A 19,713-nucleotide genomic window follows, 5' to 3' on the forward strand; every position below is an offset into this window, starting at 1 on the left:
TCTCATCCGCCCATCTAACCTTCTGCCGCCCACTGCTACGCTTACTTTCTCTTGGAACCCACTCCGTTACGCTTAAAGACCAGCGGTTATCTTGCCTTCGCATTACATGCCCTGCCCAAGCCCATTTCTTTCTCTTGATTTCGACTAGGATGTCATTAACCCGTGTTTGTTCCCTCACCCCCTCTGCCCGCTTCCGATCTCTTAACGTTACACCTATCATTTTTCTTTCCATGGCTCGCTGCGTTGTCCTTAACTTAAGCTGAACTCTTTTCGTTAGCCTCCACGTTTCTGCCCCGTAGGTGAGTACCGGTAAGATTATGCTGTTGTACACTTTCCTCTTGAGGGAAATTGGTAAACTGCCACTCATGATCTGCGAGAATTTGCCATATGCGCTCCACCCCATTCTTATCCTTCTAGTTATCTCCCTCTCATGATCCGGATCAGCGGTCACTACCTGCCCTAAGTAGACGTATTCCGGCACAATTTCTAGGCTTTCGCTGCCAATTGTGAACTGTTGTTCCCTTGCTAGACTGTTGAACATTACCTTGGTTTTCTGCATGTTAATTTTTAGACCCATCGATCTGCTCTGCCTGTCTAACTCGTTGATCATGATTTGGAGTTCACCTCCTGAGTGACTCAGCAAGGCAATGTCATCAGCAAATCGCAGATTATTTAGGTATTCTCCATTTATTCTTTTTCCCAACTGTTCCCAATTCAGGCCTCGAAATACCTCCTGTAAACATGCGGAGAACAGCATTGGCGAACTAAAGCGGCTGTTTGGGCTTGTTGGTCAGTGAACATGGTAAAAGAATGCAGCGCGAAAAAAAACAAGCGCCCTGTCCTGTCCACTTCTGTTCGTCCTTGTTTTTTTTCGCGCTGCATTCTTTTACCATATAGCATTGGCGAGATCGTGTCTCCTTGCCTGGCGCCCTTCCTTATTGGAATTTTATTGCTGTCTTTATGGAGGACTATAGTAGCTGTGCAGTTGCTATATATATCTTCCAGTATTTTGACATAAGGCTCTTCTACCCCCTGATTACGCAATGCCTGTATGACTGCTGAGGTTTCCACTGAGTCGAATGCTTTCTCGTAATCAATGAAAGCTATATATAGAGGTTGGTTATATTCTGCGCATTTCTCTATCACCTGATTGGTAGTGTGAATATGATCTATTGTGGAATATCCTTTACGAAAGCCTGCCTGATCATTTGGTTGATTAAAGTCTAACGCTGCCCTGACACTATTAGCGATTACCTTAGTAAATACTTTGTAGGCAACGGATAGTAAGCTGATCGGCCTGTAATTTTTCAAGTCCTTGGCGTCTCCCTTCTTATGAGTTAAGATAATGTTTGCATTCTTCCAAGCTTCTGGTACAGTCGAGATCATAAGGCATTGCGTATACAGGGTGGCTAGTTTTTCTAGCACGATATCCCCTCCATCCTTCAACAGATCTGCTGTTACCTGATCCTCCCCAGCTGCTTTTTCCCTTTTCATTGCTTCTAAGGCTTTCTTTACTTCATCTTTCGTTACTGGCAGGATGACGCATTGCTGTGCACTGCTGTCTTTCTCATTAGCGCTCTGATTACATTTGCTACTGTACAGGTCTGTGTAGAACTCTTCGGCTACGTTAACTATCTTATCCATATTGCTAATGACATTGCCCTGCTTGTCTCTTAATGCATACATCTGGTTTTTACCTATGCCTAGTTTCCTCTTCACTGTTTTTAGGCTACCTCCGTTCTTTATAGCATGCTCGATTCTCTCCATATTAAACTTCCTTATGTCGGCTACCTTGAGCTTATTTATTAACTTTGATAGCTCAGTTAGTTCTATTCTATCGGTAGTGTTAGATGCCTTCATGTTTTGGCGCTTCTTAATCAGATCTTTCGTCACCTGAGATAGCTTCCCGGTATCTTTTCGAACTGTCCTACCGCCTACTCTACTGCGCACTCCGTAATTATTGATGTCAGGTTATCGTGCATTGAATGAACATCAAGATCATCTTCCTCAGTTAAAGCCGAGTATCTGTTTTGCAGCGCTATCCTAAACTCTTGTGCTTTCCCTCTTACGGCTAACTCGTTAATGGTCTTCTTCGCTAGCTTCTTCCGTTCCCTCTTCAAGCCTAAGCTAATTCTAGACCTTACCATTCTATGGTCGCTGCAACGCGCCCTTCCGAGGACGGCCACATCCTGTATGATGCCAGGTTTAGCGCATAGTATGAAGTCGATTTCATTTTTAATCTCACCATTGGGGCTCTTCCAGGTCCACTTCCTGTTTTCTCGTTTGCGGAAGAAGGTATTCATGATCCGTAAATTATTTCTATCTGCGAATTCGACTAATAACTCTCCCCTGCTATTTCTAGAGCCAATCCCATAGTCACCTACCGCGTGGTCGTCAGCCTGCTTCTTGCCCACCTTCGCATTGAAGTCGCCCATCAGTACAGTGTACTGCGATTTTACTCTATTCATTGCTGATTCTATTCATTGCTGATTGGAATCTGAACCTGGCAACGTTTAACGCTAGAACTTTAGCTAGTGAGGCTAGCCTAGCAGTGCTGTTCGAGGAACTAGCGGGAATTAAATGGGATGTGATAGGGCTTAGCGAAGTTAGGAGGACAGGTGAGGCGTATACAGTACTAAAGGACGGACACATACTGTGCTATCGCGGGTTAAAGGATAGACGAGAACTAGGTGTAGGTTTCCTCATTAATAAGGATATAGCTGGCAACGTAGAGGAATTCTACAGTATTAACGAGAGGGTAGCAGCAATAGTAATTAGGCTGAATAGGAGGTACAAGCTGAAAGTGGTGCAGACCTACGCACCCACATCCAGCCATGGTGACCAGACCGTTGAAAGCTTCTATGAGGACGTAGCAACAAGATAGTGCAAGCCAAAATCGGACAAGCTCCACCGGCGGGTCCCTTACCCGGGCGTGCCCCCAAGCCTCCTCGACCAACTACGAACGCGTCCCTTGATTAAGGTGCCCCCGCTTTCCAAAACGGGGATTCTCCGCCTCTCGTGGGCCCTCCGCTTAGCGCGCCAAAGAAGACATCACAGCCCAAGGTAGGCAGCCAAGATGGGCCTACTCCGCCTCCCCATACTCCCCTACCTTCTCCTCCACCAAATCTTCCTCCTCCTCCCCCCCTTAACTCTGATGTCGCGGACCTCCGCCGCGAGCTCGAGACCCTCCGGGCACAGGATGCTCAACTCCACGCCAAAATTCACGCGCTAGAAATGGCTCGGTCCTCCCCGCCCACTGCCCAGGTGGCTCCGGAACCGATGCAAGAAGTGCCGGTGAATCCGACACCCTCTAGCTTTGACGTGCGTTTCACCGCCCTCGAAAATGCCCTCGCCCAATTAACGACTCAGATGTCCAATTTTGGCCAAATCCAAGACAACCTGCTCAAGGCAGTCACGGCAACAGTTACGGCCTCCGTGACAGCAAACATTAAGACGTGGCTAGAGTCAAACCCTCGGCTTCTCCGCCGAATGGGACCCCTCAAAGACGCGAACCACTCGCCAAAATTCAGTCGGCCCATTGATCTAACCGAACTCTCGGAGGAGCCGGAACCGCTTCCGCTGCAGGTGGCGGAACACGTTCCGCCTCTCCAAGGCAGTCTCTCTTCAAATCGGCATGGCTGCATCCCCTCCCAACCAACCCCCTAGAGGGCGCCGCCCCCTGCAAAGACAGCAAGCTCTTTCCCTAGTACAGTGGAACTGTCGGGGTTTCAAAGACGACCAAACGCGCCAACTTAAGGGCGTACATTGACAACCTTGAACACCCGCCGCAGTCCTTGCGTTGCAAGAAACCGGGAATGCGGTCAAGCTCTCGGGCTATAGTACTTTCCAATGAGACCCGTTCACCTGTCTCCTAGTCCATAACGCCTACACAGCGCAGGAGGTTAATCTCGACCTAAATCTGGAATATTCGTACGTGATGGTTTCTGTCCTTCCTCTACGGCGAACAGATAGTTCCGCACACATCCTTAATATCTACTGCCCCGCGAAACTCAAAAATATCAGTTTTTCTAACATCTTTAGCGCAGCGCTAAGGATCGCGGGTCGCGACCGCCTCATAATAGTGGGCGATTTTAACGCTCCCTGTCCATTGTGGGGCTATCGCAAGGAAGAGCCGCGTGGTCGTAAGTTGGCGGAGCTTATATCTACGCAGGGCATCACTCTTCTAACCGACCCTGCTCACCCGACACGTGTAGGGAATTCCGTCACTCGGGACACCTGCCCCGACCTTACCCTCACGAAACACATCCGACACGCAGAGTGGATCAACACTGAGGACACCCTTGGTAGCGACCACTGCATACTGAACACTGTAATTTACACTCGACCCTTACATCGCCCCTTTGCAACAGCCAAACTTCCCGACTGGAATGCTCTCCGCCAGGCCCTCCCAGAAACTTCTCTCTCGGACCAACACTACTCAACTTGGGCACACGGACTCATGCAAACACTCCGTTCACACGAAAAGCAGATCCAGCTTACGGAGCGTGTATCGGACGTGGATAACCACCTGATACACCTCTGGGAAGCTCGCCGCAGCCTCACTAAACGATGGCGGTGGCAAAAACACAATCGTAAGCTCCGCGCTCGCATCTCTGACCGCACCCAGCAAGCTTCCGAGTATGATGGCCAGCTCGCTGACAGTAACTGGGTAGATAGATGCAACAGCGCAGCAAGACAGATGTCAAGCCGCAACACTTGGCGGCTCTTTAAGAGCCTCATAGACCCCACACAAACACGCTCTGAAACCCAGAAACACCTCACTCGCGCACTACAAAATTTCCAAGGAAACACAGAGGAGCTAGCGAATGTCTTACGCTCAAAATACCTCAGTCAGGATCAAGATCCGCGCGGGCAGGATTATTCGTATGCAGAAAACGATAATCCGGAACTGGATCAGCTTTTCCAGCTTCACGACCTTCGCGCGGCTCTTGCCAAAATGCGCAGGGGGACGGCGCCCGGGAGGGATAAGGTCACAGTCAAACTGTTGGCAAACCTCCCCGATCGGGCATACGAAACCCTACTTGAATATATCAACAACATTTGGACCGGGGACACTTCGTTGCCACATGATTGGAAGACATCATTGGTAACCTTTATCCCGAAGGCGGGGAAACCGGTAAACACAGACAACCTCCGGCCCATCTCCCTCGCTTCATGCGTAGGGAAACTTATGGAAACGATGGTCCGTGACCGCCTCTCGTAATATCTCGAGAACAAGAACACCTTCGCCGACACCATGTTCGGCTTCCGACCTCATAAGTCCGCACAAGATATACCTTTACAGCTTCATCGCGAGGTTCTCGAACCCATAGAACACCCACACAATGACAAGATAGTCCTAGCACTCGATCTGAAGGCTGCGTTTGACAACGTTAAACACAGCGTCATATTAAAACATATTAGCGAGACCAACTGCGGTCCTCGTACATTCAACTACATCAAACATTTCTTAACAGACCGCTTGGCCTATATACGCATACAAGAGACCGAGTACGGCCCGTTTGAGATGGGAACGCGGGGCACACCACAAGGCGCTGTGTTGTCCCCGCTTTTCATTAATATTGCCATGATGCACCTCCCAGCGCAGCTGGCGGGTGTCGGCGGTGTTCAGCATGCACTGTACGCCGATGACATCACAATCTGGGCTACTACGGGAAACATAGGAGAGATGGAGGAATGCCTGCAAGCAGCGGCGCGCACAGTAGACCACTATGCTACGTACTGCGGCCTCCAGTGCTCCCCGTCCAAGTCCGAATTTGTGCATATTCGACATTCTCCGAAATACAAAATCTCCGTTCAGCCTAGGAGTGCTCTGCTGTGTGACTCCCGCGCCGACCACAGCCGCCTGCAATCTAACGGCCGCGGTACCCCACTAGTGCGGGAAATTCGCTCTCGCATCGAGCGCCTCGCGCAGAGAGGTTGTTCCGTGCGTGCACAGTGGGTGCCCGGTCACTGCGGCATCGCAGGCAACGAAGAAGCTGACGACCTCGCGACCGCTGCACACGAACTACCTGCCAGCGATCTGCCCATTGCGCTGGAGGACGTGCGTGCGGCCATCCACGACCATCTCCGAAAGCAGCACCCCGACCCACGCATCGCGGGAGGTGAGCGCATCGACAGTGTCACCCGCTGTCGCGCACTTACACGGTCACAACGTGCAATGATCCTCCGCGCGCGCATTGGCTGCGTGTGGCCCGGGGAACGACGGGTGCGTCACGGATTCGCGACGAGGGATGTGTGTGACGGATGCGGTGCAGTGGAAAAACTAGAACACCTGCTCCTTCACTGTACCGCGTTCGCCGATGCTCGTCGCGATATGCTCGCGGCCTATAGGGCGCAAGGCATACTACCAGACTCCATCAAGACGCTATTGTGGCCGCAGGGCAGTGCGCGCACTCGTGAGCGAGCTTTGGTGAGCCTCTGTGCATTCCTCGAACACACGGGCTTGACGTCCCGTCTGTTCTCCGTCAGGTAGTTACACGCAGTGATCGAACGCTCCGCGAGTTCTACCTTGAACGATTAATAACTGGACGCCCCACTCCAGTTGTAATCAACACAGTGCTGTGCACGTGTGTGATTTAATTCTTCTAAAATGAACTAATCACGCGCACAACCTGGACACATTTCTTATTGTGTAAATAGTTTGTATATATTACTTCTCCCCTATCCTCTCTTCCTGTCCCCTCACCTCTTTCATTTCATTTCTCCATCCTGCCTGCTTTCCTTTATTTCCGCTGCCCCAGCTCAGGTGCTTCAGTATCGATGGCAGATGCCGGGGCCAGCAAAAATCTTTTGCTTCCTTTATTTTTAATAAAACCACTACCGTTCAGCTCTCTCTCGCCAGCGGCCCCATCCGTGAAACGCAGGAGCTGCGAATACTCGGTCTCTTCATTAATCAGCATCGCAAGGTAGACACGACCCTTGCCAAACTCCGCAGAGTCGGCGACCAGGTGCGCCGAATGGTTCGCCGCGTTTCCAACAAGCGAGGAGGGTTGCGAAGTAAGGATGCGGTGCGGCTCACCCATGCCTTCGTAACTAGTCGAGTACTGTACTAGACTCCATACCTCCGCTTACGGAAACATGACGAAGATTGCTTGGAGGTTGTCCGCAAAATTTTCAAGAGAGCCCTCGACCTCCCGATCTCCACTTCCAACGCGCGACTGCTCGCGTTGGGGATGGTGATGACCTATAGGGAACTTCGCGAGGCGCATCTCGTTAACCAATACAAGCGTCTCGTCAGACCGTGTCCGGTCGCCGCCTCTTGGACCGGTTACACATCAAACATGACCATCATACAATGGAACGGGTTCGAGGGCCCGAACTGTGGAGACGCGCCCTCTACGTTCGACCCCTTCCGACTAAGATGAACAAGGAGGACCATAATGGCCGGCGCCAGGCGCGAGCGGATGCCCTGCACCGCCACTATGGCTCAAAGAAACACGTCTTCTACGTCGACATTGCAGGCCCCTACCACCACTCCAGGGGGGATTGTACACGGCTGCAGTCGTACACGAGGGAAGACAGGTGGACGGCCTCTCGTTCAGGGCGCCCAGCTCAACTCATGCGGAGAAGGTAGCGATCGCCCTCGCAGCCTCCCATCCCGACTCTAAATTCATCCTCACAGACTCTCGCGGAGCCTGTCGTAACTTTGAGTCCGGTTGGATCACTCCACTTGCTCACCAAATTCATCATCAACGTACTCGCGACTGCGATCCAACTCACCGCTCAATCATATGGGTCCCCGGCCACCAATGGCATGCCAGGTAACGAAGCCGCCCATGAGGCAGCCCGCGCACTCACTTACCGGGCACCAGGCGTTCTTTGGGAGGACCTTAACCCGGATCAAATCCCTCTTCTTTCTTTTAAAGATATCACAGAGCACTATCGTGCCGAACACCGGCGCTACCCGGTTCCTATGCAGGGACTGGGTAAAGCTGGCGAACGAACACTCCTTAGGCTCTTTACAAACACCCTGCTGTGCCCGGCGGTTCTCAAGCACTTTGACTCTTCTATTGACGGCCGCTGCTCATTCTGTGGGGAGGTGGCAGATACCTTTCACATGGTTTGGGCATGCAGGCAAAATCCTTCTCTGCCCCCCATCGCCCCTTCCCCTACCCGAGAGGACCGGGAGGCGGCTCTGCTCGGCTGCAAGGAACTATCGGCTCAACAGGCCCTGGTTCGGCGGACCTGCGCAGCGGTCAGGACCAACGGGGTCCCGGAATGAGGGACTCCGCCTTCTATTGTAAGGGGCGATGCCCACTATGGGCCTCTCCCCGAGCAACTCTCTGTACATATAGCCTAATAACTGCTTTTCACCACCACCACCTCTGCTCTTTCTAACTTCGCCTTTCGTTTAGGCGCACCACTCTGATGCTTACGACCGAGCATTCTCGCATGAATGGATGCTAATTGTTCCCCGCACCGCCGGGCACTTCGTCAGTCCGATGCGACAGCAGGTGTCCAACGGTCGCCGTCCCGATGACTAGCGCACGCTGCCTGGATGGTCCGTGGCTGGCCTAGAGCGGTGTGTCCCCCGGGAGCTCCTCAGGGGGCGGGCTTATGCAAACTTGACCGGCGGCTCGGGGCTGAATCGCAGCCCGCGATCAACGTCCTTTCACAGAGGTGCGCCGCGTCTGTCGGTTACTAACACCAAAGCAGGCGTTCACATACGCATAGAGTTCCTTGTACAAATTCCCTCCTTCTCCGTACAAACTCACTCCTCCCGTTCCGGTCTCGTCTTCCTATTGGCTAGGAGCAATCGTCTTTTCTGGAAGGTTCTCGATTTTCCTTTCGCCCCGTCGACGCCGAGCGCGAGAACGAAGGGGAGAGGGCGACTCCTAGCGCGGGCGAAGTTACGCGCCCTCCGTCGTCTCTGAGTCATCTTTTATGCGAAGCATACTAGCCGCACAATCGAGCGCTTCCTTGCTGCGCCGCGCGCGGCCGCGTAGCTACCACTTGACCTACATCGGCGCACCACGTGATATGACGTCACAACAGCTGTGAAAGCTGAGGCTCAACTCGTGCGCTCGCTTGCGGACGCGCAGCTATGGTGGCTGGAAGGGGGCAGTGTGACGGGCGCCCTATGCGCGCCATGGGAGGGAGAGGCGCGATGTGCGATGAAAGTTTCCCGCGCCGCTAGGGGCGCTGAAGCGCGCTGGTGTGCAAGCCGTTGCTGCCGCTCCATACCAGAGGCCGCAGGTGCGTGTTTACCGATTGGTCGCGTTCACTTTAGAGCTGGAAAGCTCTGCATATGTGCCACTGTGATTATTTGAAGATGTGTAGTGCGTGATATAGTGCTATTCCTGCGCTATGTGATAGATAACGCTGCGTGCACTCATGGCGTCAAAAGCGCGATTATGTTTTGTGCCTGGCTGCAGAAGCGGATACAGAACGTGCAAAGACAAGGCCTCCCTCTTCAGACCGCCTAAAGATGCAGCTCGACGCGAACTGTGGTCGCGAAATTTCAAACGTGCTGACAAGGAGCTAACAACAGAGTGTGTCGTTTGTGAAAACCACTTCGAAGTGAAGTACATCGAAAGGGCCTTTCGGCATGTGATAAATGGGGACGTAGTCGATATTCCACGTGATCGGCCACAGCTGTCTGACGACGCTATCCCTACTGTCTTTCCGGATGCACCCAAATACTTCACCAAGAAAGCACCCGTCAAACGGAAGGAGAGGAATTTGTGCAACCAAGACATAAAATGTTCAAAACGCAAAAGGATAGGCACGGCCAACGACGCGCAGTTGGCGCAGTCATCGGATCCGCTCGACATAGCCGTCTTGTCACCGGGCCAGTCACCAGCACAGGACAAGAACGAGGCAACTGTAGAGAGCATTTTCCAAAACCTTCAGCTGCCTGGAGCAAACTGAGATTCGCAGCCGAACCGCACGTTGCGTTCTTCGGCGTTTGCGAGCGAGACGGAGATGAGATATGTCGCATGCGGCTGCCAAAAGCGATCAAGTTTCAAGAAGACAACAACCAGCTGGGATCAATTCTGTGCTATGTCTATGTGAGAGGTGTAAAGCACTCGGAGCGCATCGTTAAATCCTCTGTTGAAGCTCAAGCAGTCCTCGACGCTACTCACTTGCTTGTGATGTGCACAGGTTGCGGACTTACCCCCGAAAAATCAAGCAAGTATGCATCGTTTGCTGGCGCCCACTTTTCCTCCAAATGCTTTCTCACATGCGAAGTGCCGAAACCCTGTATCCACTGTAAATATTTAAGGAAGCTGATTCAAAACCAGCAGTCACGGATAAAACGGCCGCGTGCGGCAATAAGTCGGCTAAAAGAGCACGCAAATACACGCCGTCGCTTGCATGCCGCGCAGGAAACTGCGCAACACAGCAAGGTTGCTAGAGGCTATGAGGCAGGCAAATGAGCAAATGGGGGATGAAGTGCTCAGCGACCGCATCAAAGCATTGCCTCTTAAACAACAAATGGCCATTAAGACCTGCTTCAAAGCAGCAACAAGAAAGTCGACGTCTGGCATGTATTATGAGAAAGAATGGATTCTTGAATGCGTACTCTTACGTATGAGAAGCCCTAAACTTTATGAATACCTTCGAAAACAGAAGATCCTGATCCTACCCAGCCCGACCTGCCTACAGCGCTATGTTCAAAACTTTAAAAGTGGCTTTGGCTTTAGTGAAAATGTATTTGAGGTCATCGCTCTGAAAACTGAGCATATGGACACGAATGCACGACATGGTGACATAGTGTTCAACGAAATGAAGTTGTGCGAGCACTTCAGTGTCAACATTGCAGGTAAGCACAGCCACTGCAACTACCTCTCCCATGACAGTTGGTATCTCTAGCATGGTAGCATTGTAATTAAATATGTCATGCAGCACTGTGTAGTCATGAAATTTTATAATTTCAGGTGCAGTACAAGGTTTCGTAGACCTCGGAAGACATACACCCCAAGAAGAAAGAACTGTTCCAGCAGGTCACGGAATGGTGATGCTCTTCCAACCATTTCAAGGTTTGTAATGCTGCTTATTTTGACTTGTATGTGCTTATAGGCCTTGTGTGCCACTCCGTTTTGTTGCGCACAAAGAGAAGTGGTTTCTAAGTCTTCATTTACTGCAGCCTTGTTGTAGTAAGGAGTGTTAGCCCCAGCTACACACACAAAATAAGCACTAAGCAGAGACAAGGTTTCCATTATGGTTGATTCAATAAACATTCTGTGCTGCTGACTGAATATACAAGCAGTGTTCCTAGAATAAGTTATGCATGCTGCCTATGTGGGTTTTTTTATTTTTGTGCAGGTGACTGGACCCAAATACTTGGTGTCTTTGCGTCAAGAGGGAACATCAAGGGCGAAATGCTTGCAAAGCTTTTGCTGCAAGCAATAGTGCTGGCTGAACGGGCTGGACTGTTTGTTGACTTTTTGACTTGTGACGGAGCATCATGGAACCGCAGCATGTGGAGATCATTTGGAATTGGTGGTAAGAAACCACTTGGTGTTCGATTTATTTGGCATGGCACTCCAAGGCTGGAGTTCAGTAATCTGGAGAACACATCTTGATCTAAACATCTAGAGGACGTACGACAAGAGTTGGCTCTAAATACCTCCATTTCTCTTTCAGCATCCTCAAGCCATGTCACATTCAAGAAACGACATCCTGTAGACTCTACAAGAGACCTTCATTTCTGCTCAGATTTTCCGCATTTAGTGAAATGTGTTAGAAACGCATTTGTAACCCCTGGTTTCTTAACTCCAGATGGCCGAGCATGTGTAGAGCATATAGAACTAGCATGGGAAAAGGACAAAAGCCATTTAACGCTGAAGGCAATGCCACATATAACCAGTGCACACATCAGACCCAACTCGTTCGAAAAAATGAAAGTAAATTTAGCCTTCACACTCTTTAGCGAAGAAGTGATAAAAGGCCTCTTTATACTTAAAGCACACCTAAAGCACTCTTATGATTCAATTACGCCGACAGAAAAGCTTGTGAAGGGCATGAGTGGCCTCATATCCCTTCTCACGTCAAGGTTTCCACGCAGTGGACTACGACCATCCTCTCAGGGTGTTGCCGACCTGGCGGCTTTTCTGGACTATTTAGATAAATGGGAAGATGTGGCAAAGAGGGTTGGAGGTGGCTTTCTTAGCAAGAGCACTGCTGAAGGACTGCGTGTTACAATTCGAAGCACACTGTCACTTTTGACTTACCTAGCGTCTTTAGGTTTCAAATAGGTATTGACGTCAAGGCTAAGTCAGGACAAGTTGAAAAACTTGTTCGGTATTATCAGGCAGCACTCGGGGACAAATGATCATCCAAGCCCTGCACAGTTTCACGTAACTGTGAATTGCCTCAGTTTCTATAACCTTGCTCGTCCGCCCAAGTCAGGAAACAGTCCAGCCCAGCTTGTTAATGCCCTCCTTAGTTCACCAAGTGGTGAAAATAAGTATACATTTAGCATGCAGGACATAATTGAGGACATGCTGGAGGTTGGCAACATTGATGATGCTGGCTCTGTGATTCAGCAGTGCCTCAGTTCGAACCACAACAGCTATGTGGTTGAGACAAGTGATAGCCGGCTTGTCTTTTACATGGCGGGATATGTGGCCAGGAAGTTTAGTGGCAAAATTTCTTGCCAACGTTGCTTCTGGCCTCACGGTCACCAGAGAAGCAGCTGAATGTAATGCAGACAGTGTGTTCACTCAACAATTTGATAGGGGAGGCCTGTGGTACCCTGGCGATGAGTTGGCCACGCTTATTAAAGTGCTAGAGGGTGCATTCACATTGTTTTTCTCAACAGAGAAGCTTTATGCTTTCAGTGTGCATGATTTTATGCAATTTCTGAGCAGTCTGACGCTCCACCAAGTAGGATGCGAGCTTCATCGCAAAGAACTTACTGCCAGAATTATTCAGTTTGTGGTGCTAACTAGGCTGCATTTTTTTACAAAATCCTTAAATAAGGTCAAGGCTGTTCAGAGGGAGCGCCAGAAACATTTGAAGTTAAGAAGAGTGAAGCAGAGCACACTGCTCCACTCGGTCTGATGTGTGCATATGGTTATATGGTTTGCTGCACTGTTAAATAAAAATCATTTATTCTCTTGTGGACATTGAACTGTTTCCTCTGGCCTTGTGGACCTGTACAACAAAAGCAGTGACGGAAAATATTTACTGCATATTGAAGTTTGCCTCTGCATCCACATAAGCACCTAATTTTTTTTTGTTTTCACAAAGCTAAAGCTTCTGGTGCTGACGAATGCTTACGCGGACAGAACAGAACGAAGATTTGGTGATGTCGCCGAGTTTTATTGCACGCGGCCACAACGTAGTATTTGCCTGTTTCCTTGTGCGTATTTTTTTTTCTGTGGCCACTGACTATATTACGGCGGATGTGTGAATGACAAAGCTGAAAAGCGTTCCGAGTCGTTCGTGTTTGCTGTCCGTGTTCGCTTGGGTTAACACAATGTCTTTTCTTGGAAACCAAGGCGTCCAGCAAGTCAAGGTTCTACTTTGCGTTCAAGTGAAAAATATAATCCTTTTTTTTAAGTCGCACATCTAAGCTCCTGCTGCACGTTACGATGAAGCAAATTACGCCTCGTTTTATTCTTTGCTCTCCAAAGAAGCTTCACTCTTCTTATTAATGAATCTGAGCAGAAAACAGCTTGTAGTACTTGCGCCGCGCATCATTTGTTCTTAAGCGACTATTAAAAAAACGCGACGCTAGCTAGAAGAGCGTCCAAGCTGCCCAGCGCCGCCCCCTGAAACAGGCGCGATGGCTGCACACCAGCTGCAGGTAGCGCCATCTACAACTTTCATCGCTCCTCTGGGCGCCCCGCCGGCTCCTGCCCGTCACACTGCCCCCTTCCAGCCACCATAGCGCAGCCTCCGCCGGCGGCCTAACTCCCGCTCCTACCGCTAGGAGATGCTGACGTCACGCAATTGTATAAAAGGCGACGCACTCGTTGAGTCAGTTGAGCAGCGAGATGTCGGCCAGGGGGAGGGCGGCTCGCCAGACCGCAAAGCACAAGTTACAAAGAGCCACGGAAACGGGAGAAGAACGAGAAGTACGGCTTGCCAAGCGACGTATGCTTCGCATCCTAGGCTTAACCATAAGCTAAGCCAGGCCATTTTTTCTACTTCTTTCTGTAAAGTTCGGCGGCCAGTCTGACCAACTTTTTCCGTCGAGCGAGCGCGAGGGCGCACAGCCACTAGGCGGGAATGGGCCCTGGAGACAGGCCTTTGTGTCCAGCTTCCCCCTTCACTCTTCCACAACCTTAGCCCGAACAGTGAACATTCCATGCCCCACGGCAAGCGGACAAAAGCACGTGTGACGCCTTCTTTCCTTTTCTGCCTAGACTCTGCCATCAGACTCATCATCATCTGCTATCGGTCTCATCCTCCCGCCCCAAATTACCATCACGGTAAAGAAAAGTAAAATGGGAGGCACTGTTGGAGTTGAGTTTCCCCTTCCCGGTGGCGATGAGAGGAAACTACTTGAAGATGAAATCGGGGTTTCTTGATGACCCGGTGGTTCTACTCGCAAACATTCACATTACTCAAGGAAAGAAGGTTAACTATTTATTTACAACATAGGTAAAAAAACGAGAAGAAACAAAGCAAGGAGAAAACTATTTACGTGACTAAATCGTGGATCAAACAAATTCAGCCCCCGCTCAACCCAGAGCGCTTGGTTTTAAACCCTCTGTTTCCGCCCTTAGCGGGGACAGCAACCAATAAGATAACAAACGACCCATCTCGCCAATCAGTGGTTAGGGAAAGGAAAACAAGGTCCGCCCACTGATCAGAGATTGGGGAAAAAGTACTGATTAAACATTTGGAAAAGGAGAGGTTGCAATCAAATAGACAAACAACACAAATGCGACTTCCGTTCCCCACGCCACCCACGGCAGCACAGACGCTAGAAACATGTGCCGACGAGGCGATGACTCAGGTTGTTGACAGCAACAAAGAGAACACAGTCGTTAAGGGAAGTAGACAGTCGTTACAGGAATAGTAGGTTTCCGGTCACTTGGCTAATACTCAGCCGTATCTCGTGCGCCCCCGATACCTCGTCCACCCCTTACAACCACATGTCGTCAGCTGTACTTGGTTCGCGTTTTTCCCGGCTGGTCATCCCCGTGACGGCGCGGCGTAAACGAGGACGTCCGCTGCACAAAGGGGAGGCAGGGACGGGACGGGCCCTTTTGTTTGGGACTTCCGACCCTGCTGGAGCGGCCTTCCTTGCGAACACAAGACCAACGAGTTCGCGGAATGGTCAACGAACTCCACAGTTGGGTACTGCAGCACATCCTTTTTATGAGATGTACAGTGGCGGAACTATTTGAGAGGTGGAGGGTGGCGTGCTGGTGACGAGGGGAAAGGGATATTTAGGTCCTCATCCCACATTACATGTTTTAGGTGTTTCCCCTTGCCCTTCCTCTCCAGATAGCACTGGACAGACGGACTGACAGGAAACCACGAAAGCCCCCCCTACATCCCCTCCCCCCTCCCCTGGTCCCCAAGAGTGATGCACAAAGGGCCAACATACGTCGGGACCAGTATCCCCCTCCCCCTTCATAGCAACAACCACCACCACGAAAACTCTCCCAAGCAAACGCACCTCGCTTCGTGTGAAAGAGGGCCCCGCCGGGGTGGCGGGCGATTCCTGTTTTTGCAGCTCGACAAGCTCTCCCCAAATGATCAGGATAAACGCATGCTGTTACATTAGGCGGGGGGCCCCGTCTACTCGTTCTGGTCTTCCCGCTTCATGCATGTCGCTCGAAGTTGCGTTGCCAATGGTTTCATATACTAGGCAGGTTAGAATAAATGGGCCCTCTTCTACTGTCTCAGGTGAGGCCCTGGGCTGCAGCCCCTTAGTCCCCTTAGCCCCCCCCCCCCCCTTTTATCCAGCGCTGGCTGGACAGCAGTGTCTCCCATTGCTCCACTATCCGGTTTTGTATTTTGGGGACCACGTCAATGTTTTGACAGGCCCATGTGATGTGATACAGTGTGGGTTTTTCGTCGCACCAGGGACATTTGTCCGCGTATATCATAAGGTGTGTTTTGTTTAGCGTGTGTAGGTTTAGGCAAGAACCTGTCTGTAATTGTCTCCAATTGACAGCTTCCTCTCTGTTGATAGATTTGTGTGGCGGAGGATATCGGATTCTTCTGCATCTGTAGTTTTGTAGTATGGGGGAGCATCCCTGGGGTGCTGGCACGAGTTCCGCGTTCTCTTCAAATGCTCGGAAAGTATTGTATCCTCGAGCTATCCTGTCAGCCTCTTGGTTCTCTGCCACCCTCGTGTGTCCCGGTACCCACACAATTTTGTGTGTGGTCTTGTGTACTTCGTCGTGTTTTTTTTAATGCTGTCGCTCACTGCGAGGAGCATACGGAGCGCGTGACGATCTATCCTGCCATTCATGTAATTTCGGCAGGCTGCTTGAGAGTCCGTGAGTATTGTTAGCGACCGCTCGTATCTATAGCCATCCGCCACCCCTAGAGCAACGGCTACTTCCTCGGCCTCTGCTAACGTGCAGTCTCGCATAGACGCGCTGGTTATTTCGCGCAGAGACAAACCGACCACCGCGGCCAGTGCAATTTTGGTGTACCCTCCTCTCGAGGAAGCGTCTGCATACACGGTCGTGTCATGAGCAGCGTATACATTATTGATCAATTCGGCCCTCGCTTCTCTTGTCTCTCGGTGGAGATTGGAGTCCATGTTTCTTCGTATTGGCACTACCTCGAGGGACTTGCGAAGCTCGTCGGGGATCCTTTCCGTCCTCGTCATTTCTTGCATCTGCCCGCGGCATCCGATTCTCTGTAAGAGCGCTCTTGCGGTATTTGTCTGCAGAAGCCTGAGGCTCTGCGACTCAAGCTGCGCCTCCCGCAGCTCCTCGATGGTGTTTTGCAATGCCAGGTACATGAGTGTTTCTGTAGACGTGTTGTGCGGTAGTCGGAGCGCTGTCTTATATATATATATATATATATATATATATATATATATATATATATATATATATATATACTTAATTAGACCAATAATTAATATCGAAACAAAAATTGCCTGTGGTGCACAAGATACCTGTCACCAACATGCAGCTGGTTTCTCGGCTGTGTCTAATAATTAATTTTTTAACCTTTGGCTTAATTTAGGTGGGACACCCGGTATATTGTTTTATGGGGCCCTGCTTTTTGTGGTAGCCTCTGCCGTTCCAGTGGCAAATATCTCAGTATTCCTGTTCTTGCTGACGCGGGTTGATCATGTTTACGCGTTGCTACTGTTGCCTTGTTCTCTGGCGAAATCCGTTAGCGCAGGACGGTTGTGCGCTCTTTCCCCATTTTTTTGGCATGTCTTTGTTCTCGAACAACGCTTTTTATCTCTGAGATCTGCCCTTGGAACTGTGCTTGCATCTGTTTCATTTGCGATTGGATTTGCTGCATCATACTCTGCATCATTTTCTGCATCACCTGTTGCATTCGTGTTTCAAGGTCTCCCTCGTTGGATGCCTGTGGTTGTCTTTTTGGAAGGGTTCTAGTTGCTTCGAGTTCCCACTGTTGTTCCTGAAATGTTTTTGAGAGTTCCTCAACTTTGCTTCCGAGCTCGTTTTGTCTGATTCCAGCGAATTCTATCTCACGTCTGAACGCATCCCTATTCGCGTCTTTCGGTTCCATGACGCGATTACCTGTGTTGCTTATGTGGTTTCTGTTACTACCATTTCCAGATCCGGTGCGGTGTGCCTCACCGCATATTACGCAATTCGGCTCGCACACGTGTTCGTCGCGTGGGTTTTTCCCTCCGCATAGTCCTCACGCAGTAGCGTTGGGTGTGGGGCACACGTCGGAGCGGTGTCCTTGCTGGAAGCAGACGTAGCACACTTGCCTCGTGGGGCGGTACTGGTAGCATGGCACTTCACCTCCGTAGTCTACGGCGAATTTCGGCAAGATGGGGGCGTCGAACGTGATCCCTGCCGTCTTGTATTTTCCGAGCATCCTTGCCTGGAGTATGGTCACTCCTTCAGTTCTGACTCGTAGGTGTGCTTTGAGCTCTTCGGGAGACGACGTACCTGGGTCTACACCGTGGATTACGCCGCCGACGACGTCTTCCGGAGCTGCCACGTAAGCGTTTACACCGTAAACCTGCCTGGCGAACTTGAGACTGGTAATGTGCCGCACTAGCTGAGCCGTTTGCTCGTGCGGTGTGCTAACGATAATAATGTTGGATCCGGTGCGAAGATTAACAAATTGGTCCTCGTCCTTGCATTGTTGGTTGCACGCCATGACAATGACGCGCGCTACTTGGTGGGTGGTGAGTGATTTGACCATGAGTCCTTTCTTAGCTCGAATAATGATTTTGAAGTCGCCTCTGGGGAGCGGCGGCATTCTTCGCCTAGGCCTACTCTGCTCCCTTCATTGTAAAAAAAATGCTCCGCAGTACAGAGAAACCCGCTGGTAATGCGTTGCCGGAGGGTTTTCCGCAACATGAGGTACGGACTAAATGTCAGAAACAAAGACTCCGTATGACGACTGTCACATTCTTGGTAACGAAAAGTTACGCCATGCTATGCACGAGACCGAAATCGTTTTTTCACAACGAATGCTTATGTTTTGTTCTTATTGAAGTTTCCGCAATGTGTATGCATACGTCCTCCGTTTACTCGGAAGTCATTTCATCTAGAGCGGAAATTATCTGTATTGTAATTATGTACTTTCTGTAGTACATGAACATGCGTCTTCGTATAGCTTCTGCCCGCAATGTTCACTGCAGATATAGCCGTCCAGGTGCCGAAGAAATAAGTATTATGTACAAGGCTTTCCTTTATGCATATTATGTAGTGCATACGTACAAAGAATGCAGCTTAGAGTGAAAGAGTGGTAAGTGTTTGGGTGAGTACAAGTACATACGTTTTATTTTCATGGCAAACTACACACATTGTACATCTGCACATTGCTGTCGGATCCATCTGAAAAGCATAAAAAAATCCTCATTTAGTGGTCACACAACACCAAATATAAATTTCACAAATACATTTCAACCATCCGCTATTGAACAATCGGCTTTCGTAGAAGCTTTCAAAAGCCATTCACCAAGAACCAACCCGTTATAATTTAGTGCCCAAAATTCATTTCTCATAACAGTAAACAGTAAAAACCACAGGTCCAGAAAGAAGCAGACAAAATGCGCTTTCCCGGGCGGCACTGTGTGCATGAAAGTCTTTACAGTTGCTTATCATTTTGTGCAAATACAAAGTAGCTCAGGATGGGGGCCAGATGCAATTCAATGCAGGTGCCTTTCTGTACATAGTACTAAATGCACAACTTAGCGAGCAAGGAACATTGGTAACATCTGAAAAAGGTGGGAGACGCTTGCCGAATTTATCGTCCATCCAATTTGTTATAGGCAAGACAAGACGAAGTGAAAGTCCCCGGGCATGCCCGTTGCGGCAGATTATGACGCTTTTTATTATGGCATTCCAATATCTCTGCAGTGCGCCTCACAAGGAACGGATGCTCAAGTTTCAAAAAAAGGGCTCTTGGCAGAAATTTAACCAAAGGCCGTTGCCATGTGAACCTTTTCAAAATGATGACCCAGAAAGACGAAGTGTCCTCATGTGTCTGATGCAAAATATGGATGAAGGCATGAGTCTTTCTGCTTTTTGAACAGCTGTGATAAGTTTTTTACTGGTACTGCTTGGTGCAGCTTCAGTCTCCTTCTTGACATTTTGTGAA

General features: G+C 50.0%; 1 pseudogene; it reads left to right on the forward strand.

Annotated features, from left to right (window-relative positions):
• Window positions 1–9,962: 9,962 nt before the first annotated feature.
• LOC144126126 (uncharacterized) lies at window positions 9,963–15,455 on the forward strand (annotated as a pseudogene).
• The last annotated feature ends 4,258 nt before the right edge of the window (window positions 15,456–19,713 follow it).

This window comes from Amblyomma americanum, chromosome 1, assembly GCF_052857255.1.
Source record: "Amblyomma americanum isolate KBUSLIRL-KWMA chromosome 1, ASM5285725v1, whole genome shotgun sequence".
Lineage (NCBI taxonomy): Eukaryota > Metazoa > Arthropoda > Arachnida > Ixodida > Ixodidae > Amblyomma > Amblyomma americanum.